General features: G+C 44.3%; 1 long non-coding RNA gene across 1 annotated transcript in view; it reads right to left on the bottom strand.

Annotated features, from left to right (window-relative positions):
• LOC141568191 (uncharacterized) overlaps window positions 1-14,437 on the bottom strand; it is a 138,653-nt gene extending 124,216 nt beyond the window's left edge. Inside the window, exon 1 of the long non-coding RNA XR_012491235.1 lies at window positions 14,305-14,437. This is a non-coding gene — a long non-coding RNA (uncharacterized LOC141568191). The remainder of the gene's footprint in view (window positions 1-14,304) is intronic.
• Window positions 14,438-20,227: the final 5,790 nt, after the last annotated feature.

Genomic DNA, 20,227 nt, shown 5'->3' with positions numbered 1-20,227 from the left:
GGCTGGTTTAGATTTGGGGTTGAGAAATGTGGTCTCTGATATATATATATATATGCATTAAGTGCAAGCCTTCCCTGAAGAACACCCACATTTTTTTTACCTGGAAGTGGAATCTAGTTTGTTGGTTGCCTGAGAGACAAAATGCACTGCTTTGTACTGTTTAAATGTTAAGAGGTCTTAGATGTTTTTCTGCAAAAAAAGCCTATTTACCCCGCACTGAGTTCGCCAGGCCTCCCCGTTTCACAGGTTAGAAAGTTCCCTTTCATTAGAAAGTTCTTTAGAAAATGAAAACAACGGATTTCATTTATATAAATTTTGTGCTGTGCTTTCTACCGAATTCCAGATTAATTCCAGCCCCAAGTTTAACAGATCAGACCCACAAGGTCACTGTGACATTGTATTTTATATTAGGCCTGACTACTATTGACTTGGCAACAGCTTCATGCTAGGCATGCTCTATTCACTGCCTCCAATCCTCCCACATCCCCCACGGTAGGTAGAATGATTCCCAACGGAGAAATGGAGGCTCAGAAATAAGGGAAGACACTTAGGAGAGTTAGGATTTCAACCTAAGTCTTTGTGGTCCCAAGGCCTGCAGTCTTTCCACAAGGGCATATGGCCTCCTACATTTTACCCTCGCGTTAGCTGAGGTTTCGATCTGGCTTTGTCCACCATTTGAGGTTGACATCATTCTCCTGCCCCTAATTGCTCAGAGGTACAGAGGACTATGAGCAAGCTTCATTTCTCCCACCTGGGTCCACAGAGAAAAATGTCATTGTTTATGTAGCACAGGTATCATTTAGAGTGCTGGGCACAAAGTAGCGTGGGCCCTTCATGGGAGACGATGCCAGGCACCTCTATCTCGGTACAACACATCTCCTCGCCTTACAGTGCATCTCCACTAGGATGAAGGCTGTTCCCTGCAGAAAGAAGCTGAGAGGTCGGGGTAACTGAAGTGACCCCAGGTGGGGTGTGCCCACTCCAGCACCTGCTCCTTTGGGGAACTCATGTGACGAGGAACCCGGGCAATTCAGGAAAATGAAGCTTGTTGACAAAGAGGGGTCAAAGTAGAAAAGGCCAGGAAGGGTACTTCTTTTTTCAATTTGATGTAATTCATATACCATAAAATGTACTCTTTTAATTTGTACAATTCAATAGATTTTGGAATATCCTCAAATTGTGCGACCATCAGGACTATCTAATTCTGGAACATTCTTATCACCCTCCCCCCAAAAATCCCATGCTCATTAGCAGCCACTCCTCATCCTTACCTTCCCCCAGCTCCTGGAAATCATTGATCTGCTTTCTGTCTGTATAGAGTTGCCTAATCAGGACATTTCATATAAGTGGAATCATATTATATTTGGCCTTTTGTATCTGGCTACTTTCACTAGCCATGTTTTCAAGATCCATCCAAGCTGTAATATGTGTCAGCGTTCCATTCCTTTTGTTTGGATTAATAGATGTATGCATATAGCACATTTTTTATCCATCCATCAATTGATGGACATTTGGGTTGTTTCCATCTCTTACTATCATGAATAATCCTGCTAGGAATGTTTCATGTACAAGTTGTTATGTGGACATATTTTTTTCAGTTCTTTTGAGAACATATCTAGGTGTACAATTGCTGGATCATATGGTAATACTGTGTTTAACTTTTGGAGGAACTGCCAAACCATTTTCAACAGTGACTGCACCATTTTACATTCCCACCAGCAATGAATGAGGGGTCCAGTCTGTTCACATCCTTGCCAATGCCTGTTATTGCACATCTTTCTTATTGTAACCATCCCGATATGTGTGAAGTGGTAACTAACTGTGGTTTTGATTTGCAGTCCCCTAAAGACTAATGCTGCTAAGCATTTTTTCATATGCTTATTGGCCATTATTAGTGTATCTTCTTTGGAGAACCATCTCTTCAAATTCTTTCCCATTTTAAAAATTAGGTGATTTGTCCTTTCATTGTTAAGCTAAGAGTACTTTATGTATTCTGGATACAAAACCCTTATCGTATAAACAATTTGCAAATATTTTCTCCCATTTTTCAGGCTGTCCTCTCACTTTCCTGATGATGTCCTTTGAAGAACAGAGGCTGTTAATTTTAATAAAGTTGACTGAGAAACTGTGTAGAATACGCCCCAGAATTTGCCTTCTGAAGGAGAGTCAAGTCAGGTTGCTCTCGGGGCATCACATTTGTAGAAAGACTGGCATCCAAGCAGAGATACCATGCAGTGAACTGTCCACCACCGCGGTGCTGAAATCAGCTGGACCGAGACGTGGTGTGAGGCACACCGCCTCCACCATGCAGTATGTCCAGAGGGAGACCTCAGAGGAGTCTTGAAAGTAAAGAAAAACTTTACCAAGTGGACAAAAGAGGAGAATTCCAGGCAGTGCAAAGAGCATATGCAAAACTGTAGAAGCAGAACACAGGAGGGCCCATTTGATGAATTGCAAGTAGCTGGATCCAAATGAAAGATGGTAATGGCGTGGATTAAAGTAGTAGCAACACTGGTGGAAAAAAGTGAACCGACTGAGGATGTTTGGAGATGGAGTCAACTAGACTTGGAAATGGATTTGGTGTTAGGGGTGAGAAGAAAGGAGGAATCGAAAGAATCTTCCAAATCTTTGACTTGAGAAACCAGGCAGTTGGAAGTGGTATTTACAGAGATGGAGGAGAGTATAAGAATAGTTTAAAACTGGAATGTAAATCAGAAGGTTTGTACTGAAAACTGAGGGTGAGAGAGGAGAGGTAGCAAAATACAGTGGTTAAATTTTGTAAGTGTATTTGTTTTCTGATTTGCTGACTAATGTTGCTTTGAATGACTAATGTTGAATCTCCTCCCCCTGAGGTATGGAAAAACTGCCTTCACTTGTTATTAATAAATTAATTCTTACTATGGGCAAAAAGTCGTGGTTAAGATATGGGTTCTGGAGTAGATGACCTGGGTTCAAATCCAAATTCTACCTCCTATGAACCCTGAGCTCAGTTCCTCCCTGGGAAGAGATAGATCATTCTAGTCTCTATCTCACAGACTTGTAATGAATATCAAATAGGTAAATAGTTTGTACATCTGGGGAATGACTGTTAATGGCTATGAGGTTTCTTTTAAGGATGAAAATGTTCTGAAATTAGATGGTGTTTATTCTTGTGCAATTTTCTGAATATACTAAAACCACTGAACTGTATACTTTAAAAGGGTGAATTTTATGGTATATGAGTTGTATCTCAAAAAAATACTTTGAACAGCACTTAAAACCATGCTTGGCTAAGTGCTAAGGAAGTGTTCATTAAATGTATTCAAATAAATTGCAAAAACAATAAATTATTATTTTAGGTTTAAAAACCTTATTCTTCAAATCTTTCAGCCAACCACCACAGATTTTTCAAAGTAAAATTAGGTTTGAAAAATATCTTAGGTTTGAAAAATTAGGTTTGAAAACAAACAGGTTTGTTTAAATATTTTTCTTTCCATGCCTGTTAATTTTGTTTTTGCCATTTTCCTTCGTATTTAATTTAGTTGGCCTCTCCAGAAGAGAAGTGTCAACAAGTTTTGGAACCCCCTTATGATGAAATGTTTGCAGCTCATTTAAGGTGAGGAAGTAAAACAAGCAAATTTTGAAATTGCTGAATTGACTAAGGATTTTATTTAACATCATCTAATGCTTGAAGCAGTGAATGATTTACTTTGAAAAAGTAGAAAAGTGTGTTTATAATTTTACTTTGGTAAAGCCTGTGAAAAGTGTGATATTTAAAAAACTTTAAAATGTTAATAAACATGTTTTTCATTTCGAGGATCACACTTGTTTTTAAAAGTTAAAATTGTATTCTGATCGTGTATCTTCATATGTCTATTGTGTGATACCATAAAAAAAAAATCTCTTGATAACCATCATATTGGCTGTATAGTGGCCTTTCGTTTAGTCTCCTTCACCCCTGTGGAACCTTCATCCCCCGCTTGCTTCCTTTTCCCATATTTTTCCTACACCCTCCCTCCCTCCCAGGAGACTCCCTTCCAACTCCAAATTTCCCTCTTTCTGTTACATAAAGAAATACCACTCCCTTGAAGCCCTTTGCTCCAACTCAGTACCACGCTCATTCTTGCATGTCCAAACCAAGAATCAAAAGGCCTTCCATTTAGCAAGATTCCATCCTAGTTAAAGGGAAATTGTGGTTTATGTTTTCCCTTTTCTTACACAAGTTACTGTGATCGAGACAATACATCTTTTTTTTTTAAGAATTCAAAGGATAGAGTGGAGAAGGAAAAACTGGGTCAGTAAGCCCGAGATTGAGGACGCATAGATGGATCTGAAGACCTAACTTTTTTCTTCTCATCCCTCTGTTTTTCACCCTCAATGACAAATTTCAGTCACATTCTGGCCTCAGGCCTTTGCATTTACTGTTCCCTCTATGTAGAATCCTTTTTCTGCAGGTAGCCACCTGGCTCACTCCCAAACTCCATTCAGGTCTCTGACCAAATGTCACCACTTCGTGACATTCCCAGTGGTCCCTGACTACCAAATGTTAGATTGCACTCTTATCCCTGACACTCCTGCTCCCTCTTGCCTGTTTTCTTTTCTCTCCAGAGCTTGTATTGTGATCTGACATCCTATTTAGCATTTACTTGTTTAGGGTTTCTCTCCCACTAAAATGTCAGCTCCCTCAGGACAGTATTTTGTCTTTCTTATTCACTGTGGAATCCCCAGCAGCTAGAACAGTGCCTGGCACATAGAAGACACCCAGTAAAGATTTGTTGGATAAATGAATGAGTGAATGAACAAATAAGTGAATGACCCAGGAAGCTAATTTTCAGCAGGTGTTCTAGACAAGGGTGATATTTTACATAGACGGTAGATATTACGATACATTGTGTGGTATTCAGGTTCATCTGTATCATTTCCCTGGGTACCATGGAGACCTCTAAGAATCCATTGTTCTGAAATAAAACTACAGGGGAAAATTAGTCACTGAATTCAAAAGTATTCATGCTTCTGTATAATCATTCAATGTGGAAAGAAAAGGCATGGAAAGGTATTAGTCCTATTGTCTGCACCTGTTTTCGAAGGTTTTAAAAACTGTATCTCCTCTGTGCTTATCTTGCCATTTCCTCCATCAGGCTGAGAGCTCCCCAAGGGAAAAGGCTAGGGTGATGGGGGCTTCAGGACAGGGCTGAGTGTCTGGGGAAGAGGAGGTATGTTTCCGTGTTCTGGGAGCTGTTCTAGCAAATCATCAAACCCAAACGGGGTGGATATTGGAGGTCATGGGAACCCTGATTTATAGGCAGTTGGTCAGAAGTACAGATGGCAACTTGACACTTCTGATTGGCATCCTCAGTGTGGTCAGGGCTTTTGGCACAGAGCCCTTATCTTGTAGGATCAGACGCTAACCCTGGGTAGATAGTGTCAGAACTGAACTGTAGGGCCCCCAGCTGGGTTGGAGAATTGGTCCTTGTCAGATAAACCTTACACGTCTTGTCACAGAAGTTTCTGTGTGAGCAGTAGAGGAGAAACATGCGAGTTTTTTCTCTTCTCCCACCCTGGGACTACTGAAGCAGCAAGTCTGGGCATGGGGCCCAGCGGTCTGTATTCTAACAAGTCCAACAGGTGAGCCTGGGGTAAGTTCAAGTTTGAGAACATCGGTAGCTTCCCCTGGGAAGTCTCTGAAGTATCTCGTCCTCTCCCATCTGGTCCAGTCTCCACGTCTTCCACCTCAGCAGAATCATTCCATCTGGGCCCATAGCACCAATTTCCAACTAACAAACCCCCAATGTTCACCTCCACAGCTCCAAATAACATGTATATATGATTATTCTTAGATTTAGATAACATATACTGTCTCTCTACCAAGAGGAGTTAGCTCCTAACTTCCCCTCTCCAGCTCACGTTTTGATACAGCTCTACTTCTCAACCCCTCTGTGACTCTTTAGAACTTTAGGTGATAGGCTCAACCCTCTGTGTCTTGTTCCATCAACTTTCCACAGATTCTGAGCCTGTAGAATGCTTCTCTCCACTTTTCCTCCCTCCCATACACGCTACAAAGTTTATCCAAAACCCCTTTGCCTTTTTTTCATTTCGTTTTGTTTTGTTTTGTTTTGTTTTTAAAGCATGGAGCTCCAACCACCTGAGCCACCGGGCCGGCCCCCCATTTGCTTTTATGGTTCTAAACAATTCTTATTTACAATTCGTTCTGAACTCTGAACTTATAAGCGAAGTCTTTCGTGCTTGGCCCGAATCAATTCCAAATGGTAAAAAACCAATCATAAGCATTTACATTTATGAGATTCCGTGTGTAAAGAACACGGTACAGCTTTTAGTCCATAGTAAGCCCTCCATCAATCATAGTTATTATTTTGGGGAGAAGGTGAATATTGTTCACATAGCAGCCAGCTTTCAAAGTGGTCCCCAGGGATCCTCACCTCCTGGTATTCCCATTTTTGTGCCATCCACCCCCCCACTGAATAGGGCTGACAAATGAGTGATAAAGAAGATGTGAAATATCTCTATCTATCTATCTATCTATCTACCTATATATGTATATATGGAATATTTATTACTCAGCCATGAGAAAGAAGGAAATCCTGCCATTTGTAACAACATGAATGGACTTTGGAGGCATTATGCAAAGTGAGATAAATCAGAAAAAGATTAATACTGTATGATGTCACTTACATGCAGAACCTAAAAGAAACTGAACTTGCGAAAACAGAGAGTAGAATGGTAGTTTCCAGGGGCTGGGAGGTGGGGGAGATGTTGCTCAGAGGACAAACTTGTAACCAGTAGAGAAATGAGTTCTGGAGATCTAACACACCCTGTGGTGATTACAGCCAACAATACTGTATTATAAACTTCAAAGTTGCTAAGAGACTAAATCTTAACTGTTCTCAACACAGAAAATAAATGCCAAACACGTGACAGGATAAAGGTGTGTTAGCTAATGCTACTGGAGTAATCATACTGCAAAAGGTACACCTTAAACTTACACAATAGTATATGTCAATTATCTCAATTTTAAAAAGGAGTGTCCCCCACCCCACCCAGGTTATCCTGACCCAGGTAGTCCCCGTCCACACTCAGAGAAAAGATGCTCTAAAGACTGGTGTCTCCTCTACCCCTGATCCATTAGCTGAAGTGATCGCAGCTTGTGAAATGGGAATAACGTTGAAAGCATTTGCGAGCACAGATGAGCCAGGCCGTCTCAAGTCTGAAGGCCGAGGACGGCAAGCTGAGTTCCATTGTGTAAAATGCGTACAACCACATCCGTTCTCTGTCTCATAAAAGATCCACCAGCGACTATCTCGAAGAAAAACTCCCCTGAAAAGAATGAGTGGCCACTCCTACCTCCCTTAGGCTTTTGATTCTCTTTCCCAGTTTTGCAAATTTGAGGGAATTACATCTGTTTCACGATGTTAGGTGTTCAGGACCAAGATTGTTTTTAATGGCTCTTTAACGTCACACAGACAATGCAGACAACACAACGTGGAAACCTTGAAAATCTGAAACATGAAAAAAGAGTCTCATCGCATCTTGCTACCGCTTAGCTCTTCTCAGGGATGCTGATTTGAAATATTCCTTTCCTCACCCGAGTCAACACCCATTGATTATCCACCACTGAAGTTATTAAAACGAGTTGATGTGCAAAAGTTAACTCTCTGCTGGGGCCCAGGCTCACAGCAGTGGGTAACAAGATTAGCACTTTGTACAGTATTGAAGCTTACATATTCTATTTTTAAACAGGACCAGAGAGCATTTTGAAGAAAAAAACCATAGGTACAGAAATTGAAACTCCATACCCAGGAGGACAGCCCACACAGATGAGTGCCCTTCGAGAGTCATCACAATAAATCATTCTCTACACTAACAATCAATTAGTATGTATAAATTAACTAAATTAACTAAAATGTACATGTGCCAAGAATGCTGCAAGCAGCAAACCGAGATCTATTTCTAGTCCAAAGGCTTTACAGCATTGTTTGTGAACTGATGATTCCTGAGGCCCCATCTGGAACTCAGAAATATTTGGTTCAACCTGTAGAGGTTTGGGTTTGTTTTGTTTTTTTAATTCATTGCCAACATTTAAAAATCACAAGGTTTTGGATTTCCAGTCAAGATGGTTTAGGAGGTAAACGCTGTATTCACTTCCTCTCAGGACCACATCAATTACCACTAAACCACAGAACAACCGTTATTGGGAATCGCCTGAAGTCTAGCTGCACCGAAGCCTTACAACTATGGACATTCAGAAGAAGCCACCTCCAGACTGGTAGGAGGGGCAGAGACACGGAACAGGCTGGTCCCACACCCACATGTGACCATTAAAAATCCTCAGGATACCTCGGCTATGGAGGGCCCCCCTGGGAGGAATGAGGCGTCCCAGGGCCACACCAGGCTCCCCAGCCCAGGGTTTCAGTGCTGGGGAGAGAAGTTCCCATAATTTCTGGCTGTGAAAACCAGCAGCGATTGTGAGACAAGGGCAGGTGAGTGAGACAAGGGCAGGTAGAGTCTCAGATGCTCCTCTTAAAGGGCCCGTACATGGACTTACTCACTGACAGACTCACTCGCTATGAGATCCAGCGCTGGGGCAGCAAATCGAATTACACCAGGGCCATACAGGGAAAAACTGAAGTGTCTAGCTTCAGGGTGAGAGCTAGAGGGGCAGCTTTCTCCTGGATGGAGGAGCTGGGGGAAGCCATTGTTTCTTTGTTGAGCCCTTCCCCTCCCTGCGTGCAGACACAGGTCGATGCCAGGTCTGAGTCTCCACCCAACTGGCTATCACCTTTCATCTGCCCCACCCTGATCATTCCCTGAGACCCTGCCCACCCAACCTTTGGGCACACCCAAGTTGCTTCCAGTAGTTTTTCTGTCCAAACAGCCTCTCTTAGCTCATGCTGCAGACTTTTCTAAAATCTCTCAAAGGTTCACAAAACCCAAACAAGCAGCATCTGGGTTTAGTGTGTCCCACAGCTCTGGCTGAGCAGCCCTAAGCCCAGCACTAGCAACAGCCAGCCTTGGTTCAAGGTTTGGTCTCCTGAGGCACCTCCAAGCCCAGTGTAGGCAGCATCCATCTGCAGATTGCTTTGAGGCTAATACCAGGTGGTCCCGGGCATGGCATAGGCTGTGGCTAAACTTGGCCTGCAGCGGGTCCCGTCCCAGGAGGCCAGAGGTCTGGCATGCTTGGCAGCCAGCTTCAGATAATGCTGGAGCATCAACTGGCCACCTTCAAGGATGACACACCCTAACAGCACACCGGGCAGGAATCAGAGCCCTGCTAAAATGAACCCTGCTCTGTAGGGTCAGCCCCTGCACCACAGCTCCTCCACTGTAGTCAAGGCCAGTCCTCACAACCAATCAGCCCTATTGTCAGGCCCTCCCATTGATGTGCAAACAGCAACCAAGGCTCAATTACAACTAGAGGGCACACACAATCCATACAAGGGACATACCTAGAGCACCTGGCTCTGGTGATCAGGGAGACTGTTCCACTGGGTCCCACAGGACACCTACTACATAAAGCCACTCTACTAAGACCAGGCGGCTTAGCAGCCCTACCTAATATCATGTTTCCCAAAAAATAAGACCTAGCCAGACCATCAGTTCTAATGTGTCTTTTGGAGCAAAAATTAACATACGATCCAATCTAATATATTATATTATACTACTATTATATTATATTAATTATATTATTATTATAATTATATAAGACCCGGTCTTATAGTAAAATAAGACAGGGTCTTATATTAATTTTTGCTCCAAAAGAAGCATTAGAGCTGATGGTCTTGTTAGGTCTTATTTTCAGGGAAACACAATACATAGAAACAAACACAGGGAGGCAGCCAAAATGGGGAGACAAAGAAACATGTCCCCAATAAAAGAACAGAACAAAGCTCCAGAAAAAGAACTAAGCAAAATGGAGACAAGCAATATACCAGACGCAGAGTTCCAAACACTGGTTATAAGGATGCTCAATGATCTCAGGCAGAACCTCAACAAAGAGATAGGAAACATAAAAATGGAGATAAAAAACATAAAAAAGAACAGAAATAAAGAATATAGTAATTGAAATGAAGAATACATTAGAGGGAATCAACTAATTAGATGAAGCAGAGGATTGAATCAGCAATTTAGAAGATAAGGTAGCAGAAAACACCCAATCAGAACGTCAAACAGAAAAAACAGGAACCCCCCACCCCCAAAAAAAACAATGAGGATTGTTTAAGAGACATCTGGGGCAATATCAAGTGTACCAATGTTTGCATCATAGGGGTACCAGAAGAAGAAAAGAGAGCACAAGGAATTGAAAACCTTTTTGAGGGAATAATGACGAAAACCTTCCCTAACCTGGTGAAGGAAATAGACATATAAGCCAGGAAGCACAGAGAGTCCCAAACAAGATGAACCCAAAAAGGCCCACTCCAAGGCATATCATAGTTAAAATGCCAAAGGTTAAAGAGAGAATCTTAAAAGCAGCAAGAGAAAAGCAGTTTGTTACCTACAAGGGAGCTCCCATAAGACTGTCAGCTGATTTCTCAACAGAAAGTTTGTAGGCCAGAAGGGATTGGCAGAAAATATTCAATGATGAAAACCAATGACCTGCAACCAAGATTACTCTACCCAGCAAAGCTATCATTTAGAAGGACAGATAAAGAGCTTCCTAGACAAGAAAAAGCTAAAGGAGTCCATCACCACCGAACCAGTATTGCAAGGAATTTTAGAGGGACTTCTTTAAGACCTCCCTCCAAAAAATAAAAAATATGAATAATAAAATGGTAATAACTACATATCTATCAATAATTACTTTAAATGTAAATGGATTAAATGCTCCAATCAAAAGTCATAGGAGGGCTGAATGGATAAGAACATAAAACTCTTATATATGCTGCCTACAAGAGACTCATTTCAGATTGAAAGATAGACACAGACAGAAAGTAAAGGGATGGAAAAAGTTATTTCATGGAAATAGAAACAAAAAAAATCTGGGGTAGCAATACTTATACCAGACAAATTAGGCTTTGAAAGAAAGGCTATAATAAGTGACAAAGAAGGATCCAGTAATCCTGTTTCTGGATATTTATCTGAAGAAACCCAAAACGCTACTTCAAGGGGAAAAGTGCATCCATATGTTCAGTGCAGCATTGCTTACAATGGCCAAGATGTGGAGGCAGCCTGGGTGTCAGTCGATGTTTGAATGGATAAAGAGTAGGTGGTACATGTATACAATGGAATATTACTCGGACTTGGAAGGGAATGGGTTCTTGTCATCTGAGGCAGCATAGATGGATCCGGAGCGTGTTGTGCTGAGTGGAGTATGTCAGACAGAGAAAGACAGATGCAATGTGATTTTGTTTTTATGTAGAATCTAAAGAACAAAGTAAACAAACAAAACAGAAACAAACTCATACAGAGAACATTTTGATGGTTGCCAGAGGGGAGGGCCTTTGGGGGTAGGTGAAAATGGAAAAGGATTAAGAAGTACAAATTGGTTGTTACGTAGTAAGTAGTCATGGGGATGTAGGGTACAGCATAAGAAATATAGTCAATAGTATTGTAAAACTATCTATGGTGTCAGATGGGTACTAGATTTATCCAGGTGATAGATGGGACAGGGGTTGCTAGGCTGGGTAAAAAAGGTGAAGGGATTAAGAAGTACAAATTGGAAGTTACAAAATAGTCCCAGGGATGTAAAGTAAAGTATAGGGATTAAAATCAATGATATGGCAAAAACTATATATAGTACCAGGTGGGTACTACACTAGTCAGGGGGAATCACTTCTTAAATTATATAAATGTCTAACCATTATGCTGTACACCTGAAATTAATATAAAATAATATTGAGTGTCAAAATAAATAAAGTATATAAAAATCAGGAGGTTTTACGTTCTTTAAATGGAGAGAGCTAGCTCGGGTCAATTAGCGCTCTCTGGGAAACAACCATATTCTGTCTCATGATTCTGGGCTTCAGCAATTCAGGCTGATCTGGGCTAGTGGGGTTGACTTCAGCTGGGCTTGTTCATGAGTTTATGGTCCGCTGCTGGACCTGATGGGGGCTGGCTGGTCTAGGATGGCCGCAGCTGGGGTGACTCACTCTGCTCCGCCTGGTCCCCTCCGCCAGCAGGCTAGTTCTGAGAGCAAGAGCATAGTGTGCAAGGCTCCCTGAAGCCTGGGCTCAAAACTCACACGCCATCACTTCCACGGCATTTTATCCGCCAACACAGCCCAGATGCAAGGGGTGGAAAAACAGACCCCACCTCTGGATGGGAAGGGAAGAACCTGTGGCCATTTCTGCAGTTTTGCACACAGCTTATCTTCAGAAATCAGTAGATGTGACCACCCTGGGCACACGATGTGCTAGAGCCTGGAGGCAGCTGCCCCCTTAGAGGGGTATGACACTGCCATTTCTGCACAAGCCTTTCCCTTGCTGGTGCATTTACACAACCCACGGGCTCTGTGGGTGTAGCAGGGTTTGCCATCCCGATCCCAGAACGACCTCCTACCCCTTCAAACCCAAAGACCCGTCTCCTTCCGTGAACACACCTCTGTGCAGACCCCTGGACTCACTTTTCACTTCTCAGGAAACATCTCCTTTCTATATACCCTGTTTCCCTCCCCCCAATAAATGTCCTGTTTTCTACTGGGAGAATCAATGGCGGGGATTAAAATGGGAAACGAGGATGATCGCTCAATAGCTGGAAAACTTAGAAAAAGATCAGCCTTGGAGCCAGACAGACCTGGGTTCTCCTCCTGGTTCCATTCACTTAGTCTCTCTAAACCTGTCTCTCATCTGTACAAATGTACCTGCTGAGTTTGTATACTTCTCCTTGAAGATATTACGTGAGTTGATCCACAGCTTTTCCATAAAATATGGACCTATTTTGGTGTAACAAAAAAATTTAGGCAAAAATAACGCAAAGTAAAACCACCCACCCAAAAAGCACTCAGAGGTGTGAGTGATTAAGATTATTTCCCTGTTCAGCTCTGAATTTAAGCCAGGTTTCGCCAAAGGAGATTCGTGGCTCAAGTACAGAAGCGATTTGCTGAAAGATCCAGACTCCATGCCCCGGTCTGTCTTAGGTCCTTGCATTTGCAAACTGTAAGTCGTCCCAAACCTCAGCGTCGTGGGCTGTGCCTCGCCTCTCCGAAGTTGGAGCCTTGGGAGGGCCTGCAGCGCCACCTATTGGGCGAGGACGCCTAAGATAAGGTTATAAGTGCGGAGGGCAGGCCTGTTAAGGGTAAAACCCGGACTGGCCCTCACCCGGAACGACCTGCACGAGTCACCCAGCTGCAGCCAGAGGACTCCGGTCCCCTAACACCGCTACCGAGACCTAAGGTCTGCAGCCCCTGCCACCTTCGGGACCCAGATCGCCTTCGTGTAAGAGCGCTCAGTCCTCAGCCTCCGAACGTACCCGAGATGCTGACAGAAACGGCTTCAATGAGCTGGCATCTATCCTCTCACGTCCTGGGGGCCCAGGAGCCCGGACCACTCGCCCTTAACCTTAATACCCTCATTTGCAAAATGGAAATTATGACAATGCCAACCCCCTGGGCTTGTTGTTAGGTGCAAATGTGACAATCCACTCAGGGCCTGGCAGCAAACCGTGCAATAAGGAGCAGTTGGTACACAAGTAACTGAGGCTTTTGCAATTTTTAACCTTTTAACCCGCCATTACTGGTGCACCAACTTAAAATTAATGTTGGGCCAGATTCTCCTCTGAATAACAGTAATATAATAACAAGAATAATAAATGTGGTCCTCCCATCTAACAGGAGTGTGATAGCAGGCGCGGTGGATTTACCATCTGCCAGGACTATTCTAAGAGCCTTTACTGTATTGAGCCTCAAGCATTCTCATAAAGTCAATAACATCATTATCCCCATTTCACAGATAAGGAAATCAACTCAGAGAGATTAAGTAACGTGCCCAAGATCAGCTAGCAAGCAAGTAGCAGGACCAAAATTCAAATGCCAGCAGCCTGCATCTAGAAGTAGTGAAAATGTTTCTTCCCAGCTAGATGTTGGCAGGTCAAATCTCTCCTCACTTCCCACCCTTTTTCTTGGTAATCTATTAAAAAGGGGAAATTAAGCAAATGAAATGGTTTTGTTTTCTCCCAAAGACCCCTCCACAAGGCTTTTACTGCCTTCCAAGTTCCTCATTGGCATGGTGGCCCTGGGTGTTTATCCCCATCTTACAGAGAGAAAATGGAGAATCCGTATGTTATGCAGGGACTCTGGTCCCGCTTCCCACACAAGAACGCAGGAAATGGTGAGGCCAAAAAGGAACACCCACAGAGCCATAGACAGGGGAGTCATACCACTATATTCTCGCTGGCGGCTGGGCTGGAGACACAGGAAGCAGGAGCCACACGGTCCGCAAGGTAATCTGCTTGCTAACCGCACTTGCTAGCCGGAATCCGCAGTCCGCGTCTCTGCCAACCAAGCCACCCCTGAGTAGCCACGGCAGTCGTATTAGTGGCTAATGGCTAACCAGTAACAGCTGATGGCCAACTAGTCACAGCTGATGGCCATCTACTACCTGAGCCAGCACCTTCCCACGTAAGGCCGAGAGCCTGGAAACTGCTCTCTGGGACTCTGTCCCCACACCACGTTAGGTTAATGAGTTCACATCACTTGCTTGGTGTTCCCAGAAGCCAGTTCATGAAGAGGCCAGGCTGGAACCCGATGTTCTAGGCCACACTGACCTGGGTCAAGACCCGGGTGACAGTGCTTAAGGCCAACTGATGGAGGCTGATGAGCAACATTTCCCAACTGCTGGGAGATAAATGAGAGATTGGAATGCACACAAACACACACTCCCTGGTAATCCAAGAACCAACATCATTTTAAAATGCCCCTGCGTGTTGAAGTCTGAGAACTGGCCCAGCGGGTGAAAGAGACTAGTAGGAAACGATGTCCCTTCAGAGACAAATGGAGCGCTGAGTTCCCACTGATACATCACACAGACCCTGGAATCACTTTTCCAAAGGCAGACTCTTGACTGACCCCACATGTCGGCTCTTCTCCAGGCTTCCTCGTTCAGGAGATGCCCGACCATCCACCGGTCTCAGTGGAGTCCTAAAGCCGCCCCTGTTGTTTGCAACTGGGGGAGCTTCCGGGTGAAATATGAACCTGGCCCTTCACACGTGGAAGGCGGGGAGAGACTGAGACAAGCGGCTCCAAAGCAGTAGGTGGCAGTTTAACAAGCAAGGCACACACACTCCAGGCTTATCTTGGGCTCCACAGACGAGCAGGTCTCCGCACCGGCCTCCAGGACCTCACAGGTTTACACAGAGGCCTTAACGGGGCTCAGTTACCATTCGGTCCACACCGTCTCAACACACGGCAGTAAGTCCTCACTTCTCCATGTGGATAGGTTCCGTGACTTTATGCTAAATGGCGTATAACAAAACCAATATTGCCGTTGGCTAATGGAGATAAACACACGTTACACTCCTACAGCATCTTAACAATGGTATAACGAAAGGGCGATGAAGAATCCACCTTATTCCAGGACCCGCTGTAGTCTCCCAAGCTGTGTCCTTGAGAATACTTCTGGCTGTAGGAATGGCGGGCGGAACGTACTTTCCAAGGACAGGGGAGCAGGGAGGACCCACTGATTGCTGGACCAGCTTGTCGTCAAGGGAGGTCACGTCCTCTCCGGGTCCTCCGAGTCCTCCCTCCCTTCGCCCCACCTTCAGGCCCCTGCGAGTCGGTCAGGCTTTCTTCTCCTGTCTCTCAAGTCCTGCCCGGTGACCTAGTGTCACCAGCAGAGCCCCAGGCAGGTCCTCGCTCACCAGAGGATTCTGCAAATCTTCTCAGTGGGGCTCCGGCTTCTTATCCTGCTTCCTCCATCCCATTGTCCACACAGCAAGCAGAGGACCTGTTCAAAGTGGTCCTTGCATTGTGTCACTACCCTGATTAAAACCCTTCAACATGTGTCCACTGCAGCTGGAATGAAATGGAAGGATTGGCTCCTGGCAACTTCTTCCAAGCCCAGCTCCAACCTCTCACTCCTTGGGCCCAAGCCACTCGGACCTTGTCTGATTCCCCGTCCCCAACACGCTGTGCTGTCTCCTTCCTTTGGAAATGCACCCTTGTTGTCCCTCTGCTTGCAGCCTCTTCCCACTAAAAACTCCATGTCTGCTCCTTTGCCCCCTTCAGATGGCCAGTGCTTCCTGGAGGAGGCTTTTCTGATCACCCAGCGGTGGTCACAATTCATCATGTTGTCCTCACTTGGCTATTTGTTCATTGTACTTGAGCCCCACCCATAAGAGCTCTAAGCACCGCAACAGCAGGGACCCTGTAAGGGCTGTCCACCTATATCACCCAGTGCCTGGCATAGTATTTACTGGGCAGATCATGGGTGCTCGATTAATATTTGAGAGAGGAAGGAAGTACGGAGGGAAGGAATGAGAAATCAGATACAGCCCTTCTGGAAGAACCCTCAGTAATTATGAATATAATTTATAATAATAATAGCTAAGACAAATACAGGCCTGTTCCGTACCGGCTGCTAGTCTAAGTACTATACATGTGTTAATACATTTAATCCTCAAATAACCCCATCATGTACCTGGTATTACTATCCCCGTCTAGCATATGTGGAAACTGAGGCACAGGATAAGTCACTTGTCCTGTGTCATACAGGAAACAAGTGGCACAGCTCGAGCCTGTGCGTGGGCTTCACTTCAGAGATCATGCTCTCAGCCTCCACTGAGAAGACCCTAAATGTTCATCAAATAGGAAGGCAGGTAAACCACTTCTGGCACATTCACCGCAAGAATACAATGCAGCCATTTAAAGAAAGATTAGGCAGCTCTATCAACACGGATGGATGTCCTGGATGGGTAGTGGGTGAAAAAAGCAAATGGAGAATGTATGTTATAATCCCATTTTGGGGAAAAAAAAGAAATCAAAACAACCACCATCATGTTTCCCTGAATAAGACCGACTAGGTCTTATTTTCGGGGAAACAGGGCAGATGTGATTATTCATACATAGCAACACGCCTGGAAGGACACGCAGAACACGCTGACACTGGCAGGGCTTTCCCTGGCTCTCTTGCGCTGGGATCTGAGAACTCTTCCTGGACAGCTACAGCACTGCCCTCTCTAAAATCACATGCCAGTTACTCTCCTCCATTCCCTTACTTTGCTTCCACATGGCACGGCTGCCTGACGTCATAGGGTATGTAGTACTTAATTGTTTGATGTCTGTCTCTGTAAAGGTAAAGACAAATTGAAAAAGAAAATAATTTTCCATGGTGCCAAAAAGAAAAAGACGACCCCCCCCTTCTTAGAGCATTTCCTTTAAAAAAAACTTGTAAACTTTTTAAAAGGTGAAATAAGCTTTTTGTCCATTTTTACAACCCAGTCCTGTATTTCTTAGGAGTCTGAGAGCCATCTCATTGAAATGTTCACGAGGAAAGATAGTGCCCTCATCTCCTAGTCTAGGTGAGGGTTTCACTTTAGGTGATTTGCTCCCTATTATAATCATATGCTTGTCGTAGAGCTATGAGAAGTTTATTATTCCTTTGGATGACGACAATCAGTAAACGCCAATGGCTGCCCCAATTACCAGTGGACGTAGGGTGAACTATGTGTGACAAATGGCACCAGATCAAGTCCTTTTACTTGAGAACTAGTTATTGTTTATCTTGAGAACATGAATTTCCTTTTGTCTCTACAATCTCTTTAGTGGATTGCCTGTGATATACATCATTCTGGCTTAAAGATGTTTATTCAATAATAACACGGTTTTCTTTGTCTTCTCCTTTTGTGAAAAGGTTTTCTGGGTTGGCAGGAGATTTTGTTTGTAATTATATTTCCCTAACATCTCTTCCCCAATAGAGCATAAGCTCCATGAGACATTTTCTTCATGACTGTGTGTCTGGCATTGAGTATGTGCTCAAAATGTGTTTATTGAAAGAATAAATGATCTTATTGGTCATGTCATTTGAAGTTTATTTTTTACAATGAGCAAGTATTACTTACTATAATTTTTTTTAAATCAATTGAGCTTTTAAAATCTCCACAATTGTCAATAGAACAGGCAGGCGCTGGTTTGCTTTACAGATATTGATTTTATTTCCTGTTAATCCCCATGCTTCGCAGACATGAGTCAGCGGTCTTTAAATCGTTATTAGTAACTACTTCAGACATTCTCATTAGCAACAATTTCAGACATCACACAAAAAAAGAAAAAAACTCTCCAGGGACCATAGTCCCAGCATATCCAGATATTTCCTAAGAATTGATACGTGATCTATTTCTATACAGTCAAGAAGAGAGTCTTAGAATGCCTATCAGCACCTCCATCCAGCAACAGACTACCACTTTTCTCAGTGGATGCAATAAATGCCCATAACATCCAGCCTCTTGTCAGAATGAATGAATGAAGTGAAAAAATAATGGTCGCTGTGCTCACTACAATTACCTTTCTGGAGGGCACTGTGTGTGCCAAGTGCTATGTCAAATGCCTTATGGGCATTTCTCTTAATCTTCACAGCAACCCCATGAGGTGGATACTGTTATAATTCCCATTTTACAGACAAGAAAACAGGTTCAGAGATGTTGAGTGACTTGCCAAGTCACACGGTTAGTGCACAGTAAAGTGGGAACGCACCCCCAGGCAATCTGATCCCAAAGCCATATGGCTTGGCCCCAACCCATAAAATGCCATTAGTCCCAACACATTGGACCAATCTTCCACCTTATTGGTAGAAACAAGAAGAGAAAACCCAGGAACCTGGGGCGGAAGGAATCAGAATTCCTCTTAACTAAGTCACGTTTTCTGAGCTCCTGCCATGCAAGTGCCAGGCATTCGGCTAAGCATTCTAAAGATGTCAACCAATTTAAGTCTCACACGAAACTAAAGTGTTTACTATCACTGTCCCCATTTCAGAGATGAGGATCGTGTATGAATGTAGAGCGTGAAGTGACTTGCCAGGTGCCACAGTTAGTAAGCAGCTGAGTCAGAATCAAATCCAGGTCTGTCTGCCTCCACGGCCCATGTTCTTAGCCATGATTCTTCCCCACATTGATGAAGAAAAGCAGAGATAAGGATCCAAAATCAGTCCACGTTCAAACAGGGACAGAGCTCTCACAGAGTGGGCCAGGAGGAGAAATGGGTCACTCTGAAGTGGGTGGCCGCAGCCACCACTGGTGACATTCTCCACCCCGGCCTAAGGGGTGGGGGAGTCCCATGTCCTGGGAATGCATGATCTTGAATTCTCCTTTTGTGTTTGTCATTTCGAGGATCAGGGCCCTGACCTATATTTCTTGTCTCCCTGTGTGTCCAGCACAGCACCAAACATGACTGGGATGTCGGATGAAGAATTGCTGAACAAATGAGCTAACGCATATATCTCCTTTTACAAGAGACTGTAGCTCTTGATTTCATGGATTCCAGTTCAGCAGTGGTCTGCAGGGGGTGCATTATGCCCCACAAGGCCATTTGTGTCAAGATGGAGGGAAGGGGGGTGGGGAGTGAAGACTTTGGGGCACTGATACCACGCCTGATGTGCACAGATAGGATTGCTCTCCATTTTTTTAAGAAGTCATACAAGCACGTATCCTTATTGCCATATTACAGAAAAAGAAAGCTGAGGTTCAGGGTGATTACATACCTTCCTTTAGGGCTACACAGCTAATTGTCACGAGCTCCAGAACTCAGCTCTGAACTGTTTGCCTCCAAAGACCCTGCCTCACAGAGGGAGGAGAATCAGTAGGCACTGAGTGAGGGAAGCAAACCACACAGATGCACTCGGTACCCAGTAAGCGTGTGTTGAATGAACCAGTAAATGAATGGATGAAACTGTTTGAAGGACAGGGTTACCAACAGGATCTGTTGCTGCAAGGTCACGTATAGTGGGGACTGGACAATTAAGATCAAGTTGTAACAGCAAAAACAAAAAGGAATCACCTACATATCCACTGTAATCTATATTTATGGAGGTTGCATGAATTCCAAGGCCATCCTCCCGGCCCACTCGGCCAGTGGTTCCAGCTCAGACCCTGCCCTCCCAGGACGCGGCTCGGGCTAAGGAGGGGTAGAGCCGGTGGGTGGAGTCAAGCATTGCGCACACATCTCCAGCCCCACCCATTCTGCGCTGGACTTCACCTCCGGCCTCGCCTACCTCACCCGCGCGGTACGGACTCCGGAGGGGCGGGGCCGGTGGGCGGGGCCGAGGAGGGCGCGCGCGCGGCTCTGGCCCCGCCCACGCCGCTCGGGGCTCGG

Source organism: Rhinolophus sinicus, linkage group LG13 (genome assembly GCF_036562045.2).
Source record: "Rhinolophus sinicus isolate RSC01 linkage group LG13, ASM3656204v1, whole genome shotgun sequence".
Taxonomy (NCBI): Eukaryota; Metazoa; Chordata; class Mammalia; order Chiroptera; family Rhinolophidae; genus Rhinolophus; species Rhinolophus sinicus.
This window is presented reverse-complemented; position numbering and strand designations above follow the sequence as displayed.